This window comes from Oncorhynchus masou, chromosome 32 (genome assembly GCF_036934945.1).
Source record: "Oncorhynchus masou masou isolate Uvic2021 chromosome 32, UVic_Omas_1.1, whole genome shotgun sequence".
In the NCBI taxonomy this organism is placed as follows: domain Eukaryota; kingdom Metazoa; phylum Chordata; class Actinopteri; order Salmoniformes; family Salmonidae; genus Oncorhynchus; species Oncorhynchus masou.
The window spans coordinates 49789664-49803308 of NC_088243.1; the positions used below are offsets into that span (position 1 = coordinate 49789664).

A 13645-nucleotide genomic window follows, 5' to 3' on the forward strand; every position below is an offset into this window, starting at 1 on the left:
ATACTGAATACACAGAACATCACTGGAACAGAGGCTTATTCAAACATAGATTGAAAAGAATACGAATAGGCAGAGAAAAAGAGCTTAGAGAGAAGTTGAGATTCTTATTAAGCAAGTTGTATAGGATTTTACAACTTTGGCAGACGTTTAAAAATAAAAAAGGGCCACCTGCTGCCTGTCTGTAGCTTCCATTCCCGTCAAAATATCTGAGGCTTGATATTTTGATGGAAGAAACATAACAAGGAAATTACACTCGGAGATTGGAGGTGATTATTGCCAAACGAGCTCTAAGGGAGACGTTTGGTGCTGTAGGGAGAAAGAGAAACGTGTCAAAGGGATGTCAATGTTATTTTGTCCAGGTGTTGGTGGTGTGTGGTTGTGGGGAGACCCCTCTAAAGGTCTCTCAACCACTTTCACAGCCAGAGGGCCAGGGCGCTGTGACCTCATATGGCTGCTGTGAACAATACAACACTTTGTCATAACTTGCAGACTTGTTTACGTGCTGCTGTGCGTTTTGTTGCTAACCTTACTTTGCTACCTGACAACTTTACGGTTTTTACTTTTTAATTACCGTTTATATTTTTAGTTTTTCCCTGACTCAACTTTTTTTCATTAAACTTTTTTACTCCAGATGCCTTCTAATTGCAGTCGCTGTACTCATAATATACAGCAGAACGATCGCCTTACGGCGAGGTTAGCTGTGCTACAGGCCCAGCTTTAGACACAATCATTAGGCAAGGGTAATTTCAGTGTAGAAAAGGATGAAACAGCGTCTGTGCCACCAGTAAGTACAGATAGTAGTATAAATCCCCTCGCACGGTCCCAACTTTCTCGTGGCTTCTGGAGGGAAATGCTGTAGGAATGCTCAACTGGTGTCGCTCATTCAGCCGACAGAAACTTTCAACCGGTTCTCCCACCCAGACTCTCCCCTATAGGTCAAGGTTTTGCGGCCGGAGTCCGCACCTTTGGGGGGGGGGGGTACTGTCACGTTCTGACCTTTATTTCCATTGTTTTGTCTTTATTTTGTATGGTCAGGGCGTGAGTTGGGTGGGCAGTCTATGTTTGTTTGTTCTATATTTTGGGGATTTCTATGTTTCGCCTAGTATGGTTCTCAATCAGAGGCAGGTGTCATTAGTTGTCTCTGATTGAGATTCATACTTAGGTAGCCTGGGGTTCACTGTGTGTTTGTGGGTGATAGGACGGTTTGGGGTTTTCACATTTCTTGTTTTTGTAAGTTTGTTCATGTGAAGTGATTTATTAAAACATGAATCAAAATAACCACACTGCGCTTTGGTCCGCCTCTCCGTCAATGGAAGAAATCCCTTACACCAGTCAACCGTTTATCCCGAGAGCGCTCTGAACATAATCACAATGTACAGTAGTTTATATATCACACATAACTTCATAGCGTCTTAAAATATCCCTCCTCTCCGACAAGGACAAAGCTGCTTCAAAAGTCCATTCCAACCCACCAACGCACATACATTACACACTATATCTGGATTATCTCCTGAAGTCTCACCACAGTTTATTACCACTTAGCTGACAGTTCCAGTCCCCCCCAGATATGGAAAACCTGGAGTGGCACTCGCTGTCTTATTTTTTTATCCACAGAGTTATAGCCGGGTCGGTTCAAACATAGGTTAAGGATTCTCTTTGCTTACTTTAGGCACACACATACATTCCTTCTTCCACAATGGTTATCATTTCCAATTACCCCTTGTCCATGCAACAAAACCTCTTTCTTATGAACTAACATTATTAATCAGACATAATAAAACAGAGTAGAATTCAATTAGTTCTAGTTAAATGTATACATTGTTTAGTCATTATTCATAAAATCCATAACAAATATTCACATGGAAAAGTCCACAGACCCACTCCAAAAGGCTTTTGGAGCCATCATCGACTCTGTGGGTTTTGTCCAACATGCCTCCGGACCTACTCACTGCCACAGTCATACTCTGGACCTAGTTTTGTCCCATGAAATAAATGCTGTGGATTTTAATGTTTTTCCTCATAATCCTGGCCTATCAGACCACCATTTTATTATGTTTGCAATTGCAACAAATAATCTGCTCAGACCCCAACCAAGGAGCATCAAAAGTCATGCTATAAATTCACAGACAACCCAAAGATTCCTTGATGCCCTTCGACTCCCTCTGCCGACCCAAGAATGTCAGAGGACAAAAAACACCTAACTGAAGAACTCAATTTAACCTTGCGCAATACCCTAGATGCAGTTGCACCCCTAAAAACAAAAAACATTTGTCAAAAGAAACTAGCTTGCTGGTATACAGAAAATAGCCGAGCTCTGAAGCAAGCTTCCAGAATATTGGAACAGAAATGGCACCACACCAATCTGGAAGTCTTCCGACTTGGAAAGATAGTACCGTGCAGTATCGAAGAGCCCTCACTGCTGCTCGATCATCCTATTTTTCCAACTTAATTGAGGAAAATAAGAACAACCCCACATTTCTTTTTGATACTGTCACAAAGTTAAATAAAAGGCAGCATTCCCCAAGAGAGGATTGCTTTCACTTTAGCAGTAATAAATTCATGAACTTCTTTGAGGAAAAGATCCTGAACATTAGAAAGCAAATTACGGACTCCTCTTTAAATCTGCACATTCCTCCAAAGCTCAGTTGTCCTGAGTCTGCACAACTCTGCCAGGCCCTAGGATCAAGGGAGACACTCAAGTGTTTTAGTACTATATCTCTTGACAAAATGAGGAAAATAATCATGGCCTCTAAACCTTCAAGCTGCATACTGGACCCTATTCCAACTAAACTACTGAAAGAGCTGCTTCCTGTGCTTGGCCCTCCGATGTTGGACATAATAAACGTCTCTCTATCCACCAGATGTGTACCAAACTCACGAAAAGTGGCAGTAATAAAGCCTCTCTTGAAAAAGCCAAACTTTGACCCAGAAAATATAAAAAACTAATCGGCCTATATTGAATCTCCCATTACTCTCAATTTTTTGGGAAAAAGCTGTTGCGCACCAACTCACTGCCTTCCTGAAGACAAACAATGTATACAAAATGCTTCAGTCTGGTTTTAGACCCCATCATAGCACTGAGACTGCACTTGTGAAGGTGGTAAATGACCTTTTAATGGCGTCAGACCGAGGCTCTGCATCTGTCCTCGTGCCCCTAAACCTGCTTTTGACACCATCGATCACCACGTTCTTTTGGAGAGATTGGAAACCCAAATTGGTATACACGGACAAGTTCTGGCCTGGTTTAGATCTTATCTGTCAGAAAGATATCAGTTTGTCTCTGTGAATGGTTTGTTATCTGACAAATCAACTGTAAATGTCGGTGTCCCTCAAGGTTCCGTTTTAGGACCACTATTGTTTTCACTATATGTTTTACCTCTTCGGGATGTCATTCGAAAACATAATGTTAACTTTCACTGCTATGTGGATGAAACACAGCTGTACATTTAAATGAAACATGGTGAAGCCCCAAATTTGCCCTCACTGGAAGCCTGTGTTTCAGACAAAAGGAAGTGGATGGCTGCAAATGTTTTACTTTTAAACAGAGATGCTTGTTCTAGGTCCCAAGAAACAAAGAAATCTTCTGTTGAATCTGAAAATTAATCTTGATGGCTGTACAGTTGTCTCAAATAAAACTGTGAAGGACCTCGGCGTTACTCTGGGCCCTGATCTCTCTTTTGACGAACATATCAAGACTATTTCAAGGACAGCTTTTTTCCAGTTACGTAACATTGCAAAAATCAGACATTTTCAGTCCAAAAATGATGCAGAAAAATTCATCCTTGCTTTTGTTACTTCTAGGCAATGCTCTACTTTCCGGCTACCCGGCTAAAGCGCTAAATAAAATTCAGTTATTGCTAAATACGGCTGCTAGAATCCTGACTGGAACCCCAAAATTTCATCATATTACTCCAGTGCTAGCCTCCCTACACTGGCTTCCTGTTAAGGCTCGGGCTGATTTCAAGGTTTTACTGCTAACCTACAAAGCATTACATGGGCTTGCTCCAACCTATCTTTCCGATTTGGTCCTGCCGTACATACCTACACGTACGGTACGGTCACAAGACGCAGGTCTCCTAATTATCCCTAGAATTTCTAAGCAAACAGCTGTAGGCAAGGCATTCTCCTATAGAGCTCAATTTTTATGGAATTGTCTGCCTACCCATGTGAGAGACACAGAATCGGTCTCAACCTTTGAGTCTTTTTTGAAGACTCATCTCTTCAGTAGGTCCTATGATTGAGTGCAGTCTGGCCCAGGAGTGTGAAGGTGAACGGAAAGACACTGGAGCAACGAACCGCCCTTGCTATCTCTGCCTGGCCGGTTCCCCTCTCTCCACTGGAATTCTCTGCCTCTAACCCTATTACAGGGGCTGAGTCACTGGCTTCCTGGTGTTCTTCCATGCCGTCCCTAGGAGGGGTGCGTCACTTGAGTGGGTTGAGTCACTGATGTTGTTTTCCTGTCTGGGTTAGCGCTCCCCCTTGGGTTGTGCCGTGGTGGAGATCTTTGTTATGGGCTATACTCGGCCTTGTCTCAGGATGGTAAGTTGGTGGTTGAAGATATCCCTCTAGTGGTGTGGGGGCTGTGCTTTGGCAAAGTGGGTGCGGTTATATCCTGCCTGTTTGGCCCTGTCCGGGGGTATCATCGGATGGGGCCACAATGTCTCCTAACCCCACCTGTCTCAGCCTCCAGTATTTATGCGGCAGTAGTTTGTCTGGGGTCTAGGGTCAACCTGTTATATCTGGATTATTTCTCCTGTCTTATCGGGTGTCCTGTGTGAATTTAAGTATGATCTCTCTAATTCTCTCTTTCTTTCTCTCTCGGAGGACCTGAGCCCTAGGACCATGCCTCAGAACTACCTGGCATGATGACTCCTTGTCGTCCCCAGTCCACCTGGCCGTGCTGCTGCTCTAGTTTCAACTGTTCTACCTGAGGCTATGGAACCCTGACATGTTCACTGTGATGATTACTATCATTTGACCATGCTTGTCATTTATGAATATTTGAACATCTTGACCATGTTCTGTTATCATCTCCACCCGGCACAGCCAAAAGAGGACCCTCATAGCCTGGTTCCTCTCGAGGTTTCTTTCTGGGTTTTGGCCTTTCTTCTACACCTGCATTGGCTTGCTGTTTGGGGTTTTAGGCTGGGTTTATGTATAGCACTTTGATATATCAGCTGATGTAAGAACAGCTATATAAATAATTTGGATTTGATTTGTATGCTCTCCTTTCATTCGGTAGACATTTTGGCAAACTGCCCTCTGCCACTTCTGACCTACATCTGCAGTCTCACCATGTTTGACTTCGGTATTTACTAGTTCCTGTAAAACTTAAGGCTACATATGTTTCACCATGTTTCACCACTCTGTGTTACAGAGTTTTAGCAGACAATGCACATTACTTTAGACCTTGGCATAATTAAAAATACAGTATGGATATGGTACAATTGGATATATTGATAACCAGTTAACTTACCTCACTCACAATGATGTGACATAAATTGGTTGCTTGCAAAATTTCTTAACAGAATATATACTGAACTTCTGGAACTTAATCAACAGAATCTCACAAACAGAGTTATAGAGCAGGCGAGTGGGAGTGGGAGGGGAATGGCGGCAGCAGAAGGAGCTGTGGAGGTGAAACATGAGCATGTGGAGCAATTACAGCAGCAGGCTGTAGCTCTTAGCTTGAATGTGGGTTAGAAGGGCTGCCGGCCCAGGCTGCCTCCCCTTCCCTATCCCTTTGCCAAGCCACTTCCCCAACCACTCTGCTTTCCTAAGAAACCAAGAGGTCCTTCACAGGCAGCCGTGGTCCCTGCTCCAGCTCCTTGCACACTGTAGAGTAGACCCTTGTATAAAAAACGAACACCCCGTTTCTAACTATGATCTATTAACTCACACCCTGGGAGGAGGGCGGAAGGGAGAGCTAATATGGAGCATGCTGCATGCATCAGTGGTGCTGGGAGGGGTCAGGGCGGGGGTTGTTTATATTGTTTGACTGAGGGAACCTCTGGAAGGCATAAATAGCTGAGGGAAGCATTCAGGTCTCGCAGTCCCTTCTCACGACAGCCCAGGCACAGGTGGTGTCCTCCACTCCTCTGCAGCTCTCATCTCCTCTACACTTCACTCCTCAACTTCAAAGGGAAACTCTTCTGTGTCTGCAAACTCAGTAAGTACTCCTCTCTCTCTCTTCTCAATCACTGCCTTACTGAATGTGAAATTGATGTTTGTGTAGTGAGGATCTGAGAAGCATGCATCTACAGTTGAAGTCGGAAGTTTACATACACTTAGGTTGGAGTCATTAAAACTTGTTTTTCAACCACTCCACAAAATGTATTGTTAGAAAACTATAGTTTTGGCAAGACATCTACTTTTCTACTTTTTTACCAACAATTGTTTACAGACAGATTATTTCACTTATAATTCACTTTATCACAATTCCAGTGGGTCAGAAGTTTACATACACTAAGATGACTGTGCCATTAAACAGCTTGGAAAATTCCTGAAAATTATGTCATGGCTTTAGAAGCTTCTGATAGGCTAATTGACAGCATTTGAGTCAATTGGAGGTGTACCTGTGGATGTATTTCAAGGCCTACCTTCAAATTCAGTGCCTCTTTGCTTGACATGGGAAAATCAAAAGAAGTCAGACAAGACCTCAGAATTTTTTTTGCAGACCTCCACAAGTCTGGTTCATCCTTGGGAGCAATTTCCAAATGCCTGAAGGTACCACGTTCATCTGTACAAACAATAGTACGCAAGTATAAACACCATGGGACCACGCATCTGTCATACCGCTCAGGAAGGAGGTGCGTTCTGTCTCCTAGAGATGAACGTACTTTGGTGCGAAAAGTGCAAATCAATCCCAGAACAACAGCAAAGGACCTTGTGAAGATGCTGGAGGAAATGGGTACAAAAGTATCTATATCCACAGTAAAAAGGAGTCCTATATCAAGGAAGAAGCCACTGCTCCAAAACCGCCATAAAAAAGACAGACTACGGTTTGCAACTGCACATGGGGACAAATATTGTACTTTTTGGAGAAATGTCCTCTGGTCTGATGAAACAAAAAAATAACTGTTCGGCCATAATGACCATCGTTATGTTTGGAGGAAAAAGGTTTGCAAACCGAAGAACACCATCCCAACCGCGAAGCACGGGGGTGGCAGCATCATGTTGTGTGGGTGCTTTGCTTCAGGAGGGACTGGTGCACTTCACAAAATAGATGGCATCATGAGGAAGTAAAATTCTATGGATATATTAAAGCAACATCTCAAGACATCAGTCAGGATGTTAAAAGCTTGGTCGCAAATGGGTCTACCAAATGGCTAATGACCCCAAGCATACTTCCAAACTTGTGGCAAAATGGCTTAGGGACAACAAAGTCAAGGTATTGGAATGGGCATGACCTCAATGCTATAGCAATTTGTGGGCAGAACTGAAAAAGCATGTGCGAGCAAGGAGGCCTACAAACCTGACTCAGTTACACCAGCTCTGTCAGGAGGAATGGGCCAAAATTCACCCAACGTATTGTGGGAAGCTTGTGGAAGGCTACCCAAAACATTTGACCCAAGTTAAACAATTTAAAGGCAATGCTACCAAATACTAATTGAGTGTATGTGAACTTCTGACCCACTGGGAATGTGATGAATTAAATAAAAGCTGAAATACATCATTCTCTTTACTATTATTCTGACATTTCACATTCTTAAAATAAAGTGGTGATCCTAACTGACCTAAGTCAGGGAATTTCTAATAGGATTAAATGTCAGGAATTGTGAAAAACTGAGTTTAAATGTATTTGGCTAAGGTGTATGTAAACTTCTGACTTCAAATTTATATAATATACCTTTCTCAATGTCTATCTTAATGCAGTGAAGTGTTCTATGATCTTCCTCATCGCATTAGCTTATTTATATTAATGAATGCAAAAACATGTGAATTGTCAGAGACTTGATAATGCCGACTGTATATATTACTAGACTTTGATTGATACACTACATGATCAAAAGTATGCTGGTCCAACATCTCATTCCAAAATCATGGGCATTAATATGGAGTTGGTCCTCCCTTTGGTGCTATAACAGCCTCCACTCTTCTGGGAAGGCTTTCTACTCGACAATTTCAAGTACAATAATAATGAATGAAGACAAATGATCGTAAAAAGAATGCAGATCATAGATCGACTGCAAACACCTTAGGATTCTCTCAGTGCCGTTATTAATATAGACATCTAAATTGATTTCAAGTCTGAATCGGACTTACTTCCCATTTAACTCTGTCTGTCATTGTTGCATGAGAGTTTCAGTCTGGTGCTGTGGAAAAGTTTAGGCAAAAATTATTTCCTGCTTAATCATATGGCCCACTTACTTTAAACCAACACAGAGAGAGTGTGGTTGGATGCCCATTCAAGTGGTGCAGATCAGAACCTGAAATTCCCCCTCTCTTTTCCAGCCTCAGTAACAAGCATGGAAAGAGTGAAGAATATGTGCAGCACTAGCAGTGTTGTATTGTACACTGGTTAGCCAGCCTGACCCTGACCTTGACCCTGGTAGGGAGTGTCCACCCCATGCCTGTGACCATAGATCCGGTGTGCACGGCGGGCGCCACTGCCAAGTACAGCCAGACATTTTCAGAAAAGTGGAGCCAGAATGCCTTCCCCAAGCCGTACCCCATCTATCGCCCCCCTGCCCAGTGGTCCCCACTCATTGGTAAGTCGAGTATTATTAGAATCTGAGCTGCCAATTAAGAGCTAGACAAACATGAGGAAAGAATGTAATTTATTGCAATGTGTGATTCCTCCATTCCAGGGGTGACCCACAGTTCAGACTATCATATCTGGCAGCGAAATGAGTTTGCCAGCAACGGGGTAAGGGAGTTCTCTGAGAAGGGCGAGGCCTGGACTCTGATGAAGGAGGTGGGGGCGGCTGGGGAAAACATCCAGGGTGTCTACGGGCTGTTCCCCACTCCAGCCGTGGTCAGGGGAACGGGCCAGATGACCTCAGAGTTCGATGTCTTCGCAAGGCACTCTTTCGTAAGTTGCTCAACCTTCACACAGCTTTCAATATCTACAGTTAGGTCCATAGATATTTGGACATTGACCAAGTTATTATTATTTTATCTGTCTACCACAGCATATTGGAGTTGAAATTAAATAACGAATGTGAGCTGAAAGTGCAGACTTTCAGCTTTAATTTCAGGGTATTTACATCCAAGTAAGATTTAACGGTGTTGGAATTACATCACTTTTTATGTGTGGTCCCCACCATTTTTAAGGGACCAAAAGTAAATGGACAATTGGCTGCTCAGCTGTTCCATGGCCAGGTGTGTGTTATTCCCTCATTAGTTAATTTACAAGTAAGCAGATAAAAGGTCTCGAGTTGATTTCAAGTGTGGCATTTTCAATCTGTTGCTGTTAACCCTCAATATGAAATCCATCATTAGGCCGAAAAATCAAAACAAACCCATCAGAGAGAGCGTAAAAACATTAGGTGTGGCCAAATCAAGTATTTGATACATTCTTAAAAAGAAAAAACACACTGGTGAGCTCAGGAACATCAAAAGGCCAGAAAGACCACTGAAAACAATTATTTCCCTGGTAAAGAAAAACCCCTTCACAACAGTTGGCCAGATCAAGAATACACTCCAAGAGGTAGGCATATCTGTGTCAAAGTCAATAGTCAAGAGAATAATTCACCAGAGTAAATACAGAGGGTTTACCACAAGATGTAAACCATTGGTAAGCCTAAAAAACAGGAAGACCAGATTAGAGTTTGTCAAAAAACATCTAAAAAAGCCTGTACAGTTCTGGAACAACATCCTATGGACAGATGAGACAAATATCAACTTGTACCAGAATGATGGGAAGAGAAGAGTATGGAGAAGGGAAGGAACTGCTCATGATCTGAAGCATACCACCTCATCTGTGAAGCATGGTGGAGGTAGTGTTATGATGTGGGCATGTATGGCTGTCAATGGAACTGGTTCCCTTTTATTTATTGATGATGTGACTGCTGACAAAAGTAGCAGGATTAATTCTGAAATGTTTAGGGATATATTATCTGCTCAGATTCAACCAAATGCTTCAAAACTCATTGGATGGCGCTTCACAATGCAGATGGACAATGACCCAAGGCATACTGCGAAACTAACCCAATACTTTTTCAAGACAAAGCAGTGGAATGAATGTTCTGCATTGGCCAAAGTCAATCACCTGACTTGAATCCAATTGAGCATGCATTTCACTTGCTGAAGGCAAAACGTCCCAAGAACAAGCAGGAACTGAAGACTGCTCTCAATTTAATTTATGATTATGTTAATTTGTTGAATTACTTTTGAGCCCCGAAAATTGGGGGATAATGTATACAAATGGTTGTAATTCCTACACGGTTCATACAAATCATTTTCACAAAACCCTTAAATTAAAGATGACAGTCTACATTTAAAGCACTTCTTGACTGTTTCCTTTCAAATCCAATGTGGTGGAGTACAGAGCCAACATGATGCAAATTGTGTCGCTGTCCAAATAATTATGGACCTGACTGTATCTAAAATACATCTTATAATATTTATCTATCTAATATAATGTCTCAATGTGCACCTGTTTACTTGGAAGAACCTTTCTCAAGGTTAGTCTTTTCTAGATTATGCCAGAAATGAAGTTGACTGTCAGAGAGATTACTCTTACATCTCTTATATAGAGAGATGTTAAGCCTACACAAAATATTCTAAATGTTGTGCAAACTTTTAATTTAAAAGGTTTTTAAGAGTGTCCAAGTAGTTATAATACCTAAGATTCATGTTTGCTGTTTATTTTCAATATGTCCCAAAGCTAAAAACCATAAAAAACAGCATTCAGAGTCTTCATTTGGGACCAGTTAGTTTCTTATTATTGCCCTCCAGGTATCCTATAAAAGATGCATTACTATGTCAGCAAAGAACTCTTACTGTTGGAACCCTCTGTTAGAACTTTAGTTGAGGAAAGCTCTGGAAAGACATGAGAGCAAGGATTAATGCAGTGCAGATCAAGATTGCTGATCCTTCAACTTTCTCACCAAATTTGAGTTTACTGTTAGGTGGACTACAAGAAACGTCCACATAACCCACATTACTCCTTTCTCTCTCCCCAGCTGTCCTTCGTAGTGCGGATAGTTCCTAGCACAGACTGGTTCCTGGGAGTAGACGGCTTTAACCTTCGTGAAGGAGAGCATTACACTGGAGCTGTACCCCCTACGATGCAGGCACTCACAGCGGCTTCACCTTTTCCTCTCCTAACTTTGAGACCATTCCTCAGGACAAAGTCACACAGGTAAATCTATAACAGCCCATGGTTCATCATCATGTTGGTACTGTATGATAGTATCACTATCATCTTTGGTAATCAATACCAGTACAACTTGATTTTGTCCTTTCCAGATAATGTCATCTTCTCCAAACCATCCTGCCAACTCCTGCTATTACCCCCATCTGAAGAATCTGACCCCCATGGGCAAGGTCACCCTTACAAAGATCAACAGCAACCAGATCTTCAGCAACCAGATCTTCAGGAGCCCACCCAGTTCACCAGACTGGCAATGAGATTGAGCACTCGTTCATAAGTAATCAAGACACATGTAAGAAACAAATACAGTGAAAATGCGTAACTAATATCTATTGGATATCTTCCAATACCCCTCTGATCGAAAAAACCCCCATAAACATTATGATCCAAATTTCTCAAATTTAGCACTGTTAAAATGAAAAGAGAGAGCAAAGAATTGGTGCTGGCCATCTGGCAAAACGTTAAGAAATCTGTAGTAAATCGGATCCATTGTGCAACAGCATTGAGATGGAGTCAGCAAGTGCTGGTCCTCTGAACCCATGGCAACCAGGCAACAAACAGGAGAAAGGAGGCCAAAGGCATTGGAAGTTTCCTGCCACTCAGCACGTTCGGAGTGTTTGTAATGGAACCAAAATAAGATGTCAACTCGAGCCTTGCTTTTATTTCCATGTTCCATCCTTCTGCTTTTCTAAATATCAACATTTTACAAAGTCATAACTTTGTAGGTGGGGGCTTGGCAAATCACATGATTTAAAAAACAAAGTAAAGTTATTCTAATTGAATTATTCAATAAAAGTCCATCCAGACTTAAACTGCAGTATAGCCACATTAGCCAGGAATGTACAGCCACATAAGAGCTTTCGATACACAAAAGCATACACTGAGTATACCAAACAGGAGTTCCTAATGTATACCAAACATGTCATGTTTTAGCCTGTATTACAGCTATATTTTACATAGCACTTGGAAATATGATGTAAATATTTGATCTGTTTTTCAGAAAATTTACTTAAAGTTTAGTACCAGCCAATAAATCAAGTCTTCCCCTTTTATATGAAATGGTGTTGGGTGGCTTAGCTGAACCAGTCCTTTTAACCTATGCCTGAGGGCATATCCGTGTGTGGCATGCTATAACTCTAACAGACCCACACACACACACACACACAGAGGGGCCCTAGAGCTTGGCTGGAAGAAGGTGCACTGAATTCATATCACCCCTTACTGCTTGCTGCATGCTCAAGTGTTCCAGGTCTCTTGTATCTGGGCTCTTGCAATTCAAGTGTTTGCTAAAATAATGTCTTCATGGATAGTGCTAACAGAGTCTCTGGTGTCCTTCCCACTAGATTCCACTCCTCTGGACTGCGAGGTGTCTGTATGGTCACCATGGTGCCAGTGAAAAGGCAAATGTGGAGACTCAAGTGTGCGCAACAGAACACGCTACATCCACCTACAACCAGCTAACAATTGGGTAGTCTGCCCCCCACTGGAAGAGGAGATGAAATACATCTCTAACAACTGCTTATGTCTGGCCGGCAGGAGTCAGAAACAGAAAAGAAGAGGCCATAGACGACGAAGGCAAGACGACAAAGACGACGAAAGATACGTCCGTCATCTCCACTGGAGAAGCCCAAGCTGTAAAGATAGACCCTTTTCTTTCTGGGCCGCCTAGTGTATTCGCTGGGAACAGCGGAGGGTGGTGAAGGGAGGAATGCTCATAGTAATGGCTGAAATGGAATAAATGGAATGGTATCAAGCACTTGGACACCATGTTTTTGATGCTGTTCCATTAACTCCATTCCAGGCATTACTATGAGCATGTCCTTCAATTTCAAGTGGCACCAGCCACTTTAAATTGGGAAGGATGGGAAAGCCACTGGGAAAGATTTATAAATGGGTCACAGACAGGCAATTATTGGGAAGCCAGAGAAATTAAGAGGTTGTCTTGAAACTTTCCCCATAGGGCCTAGTTTCTCCTTGTGATTGATGTTCCCCTACGTCATTGTCCTAATAGCTGCCAAAACCTCAGAGAACAGGGAAATCATGGTGCTTCAATGGATCCAGTACTTGCAATAGACCAGATTGGAGTTCAGAATTGCATTGTACGATGCAGTTAAATTACAACTACTGTCTTAAACATTGTGCAGTGAAGTGTTTACAAATAAAGCATTTGTTTTCCATGATGATCTCTACTACAAAGAGTATATTTATTTACAGAATTTTGACCTGTACAGTATCAAGCAGTAGAAATAACATACTCGATTGTGCCATTGAGGTAATCGGAGAGAAATTGCTAAATTAATTTGTGTCTAAGTCCAAAAAAAACTG

At 42.1% G+C, this 13645-nt stretch overlaps 1 pseudogene; it reads left to right on the forward strand.

Annotated features, from left to right (window-relative positions):
• Window positions 1-5998: 5998 nt before the first annotated feature.
• LOC135527016 (spondin-2-like) lies at window positions 5999-13460 on the forward strand (annotated as a pseudogene).
• Window positions 13461-13645: the final 185 nt, after the last annotated feature.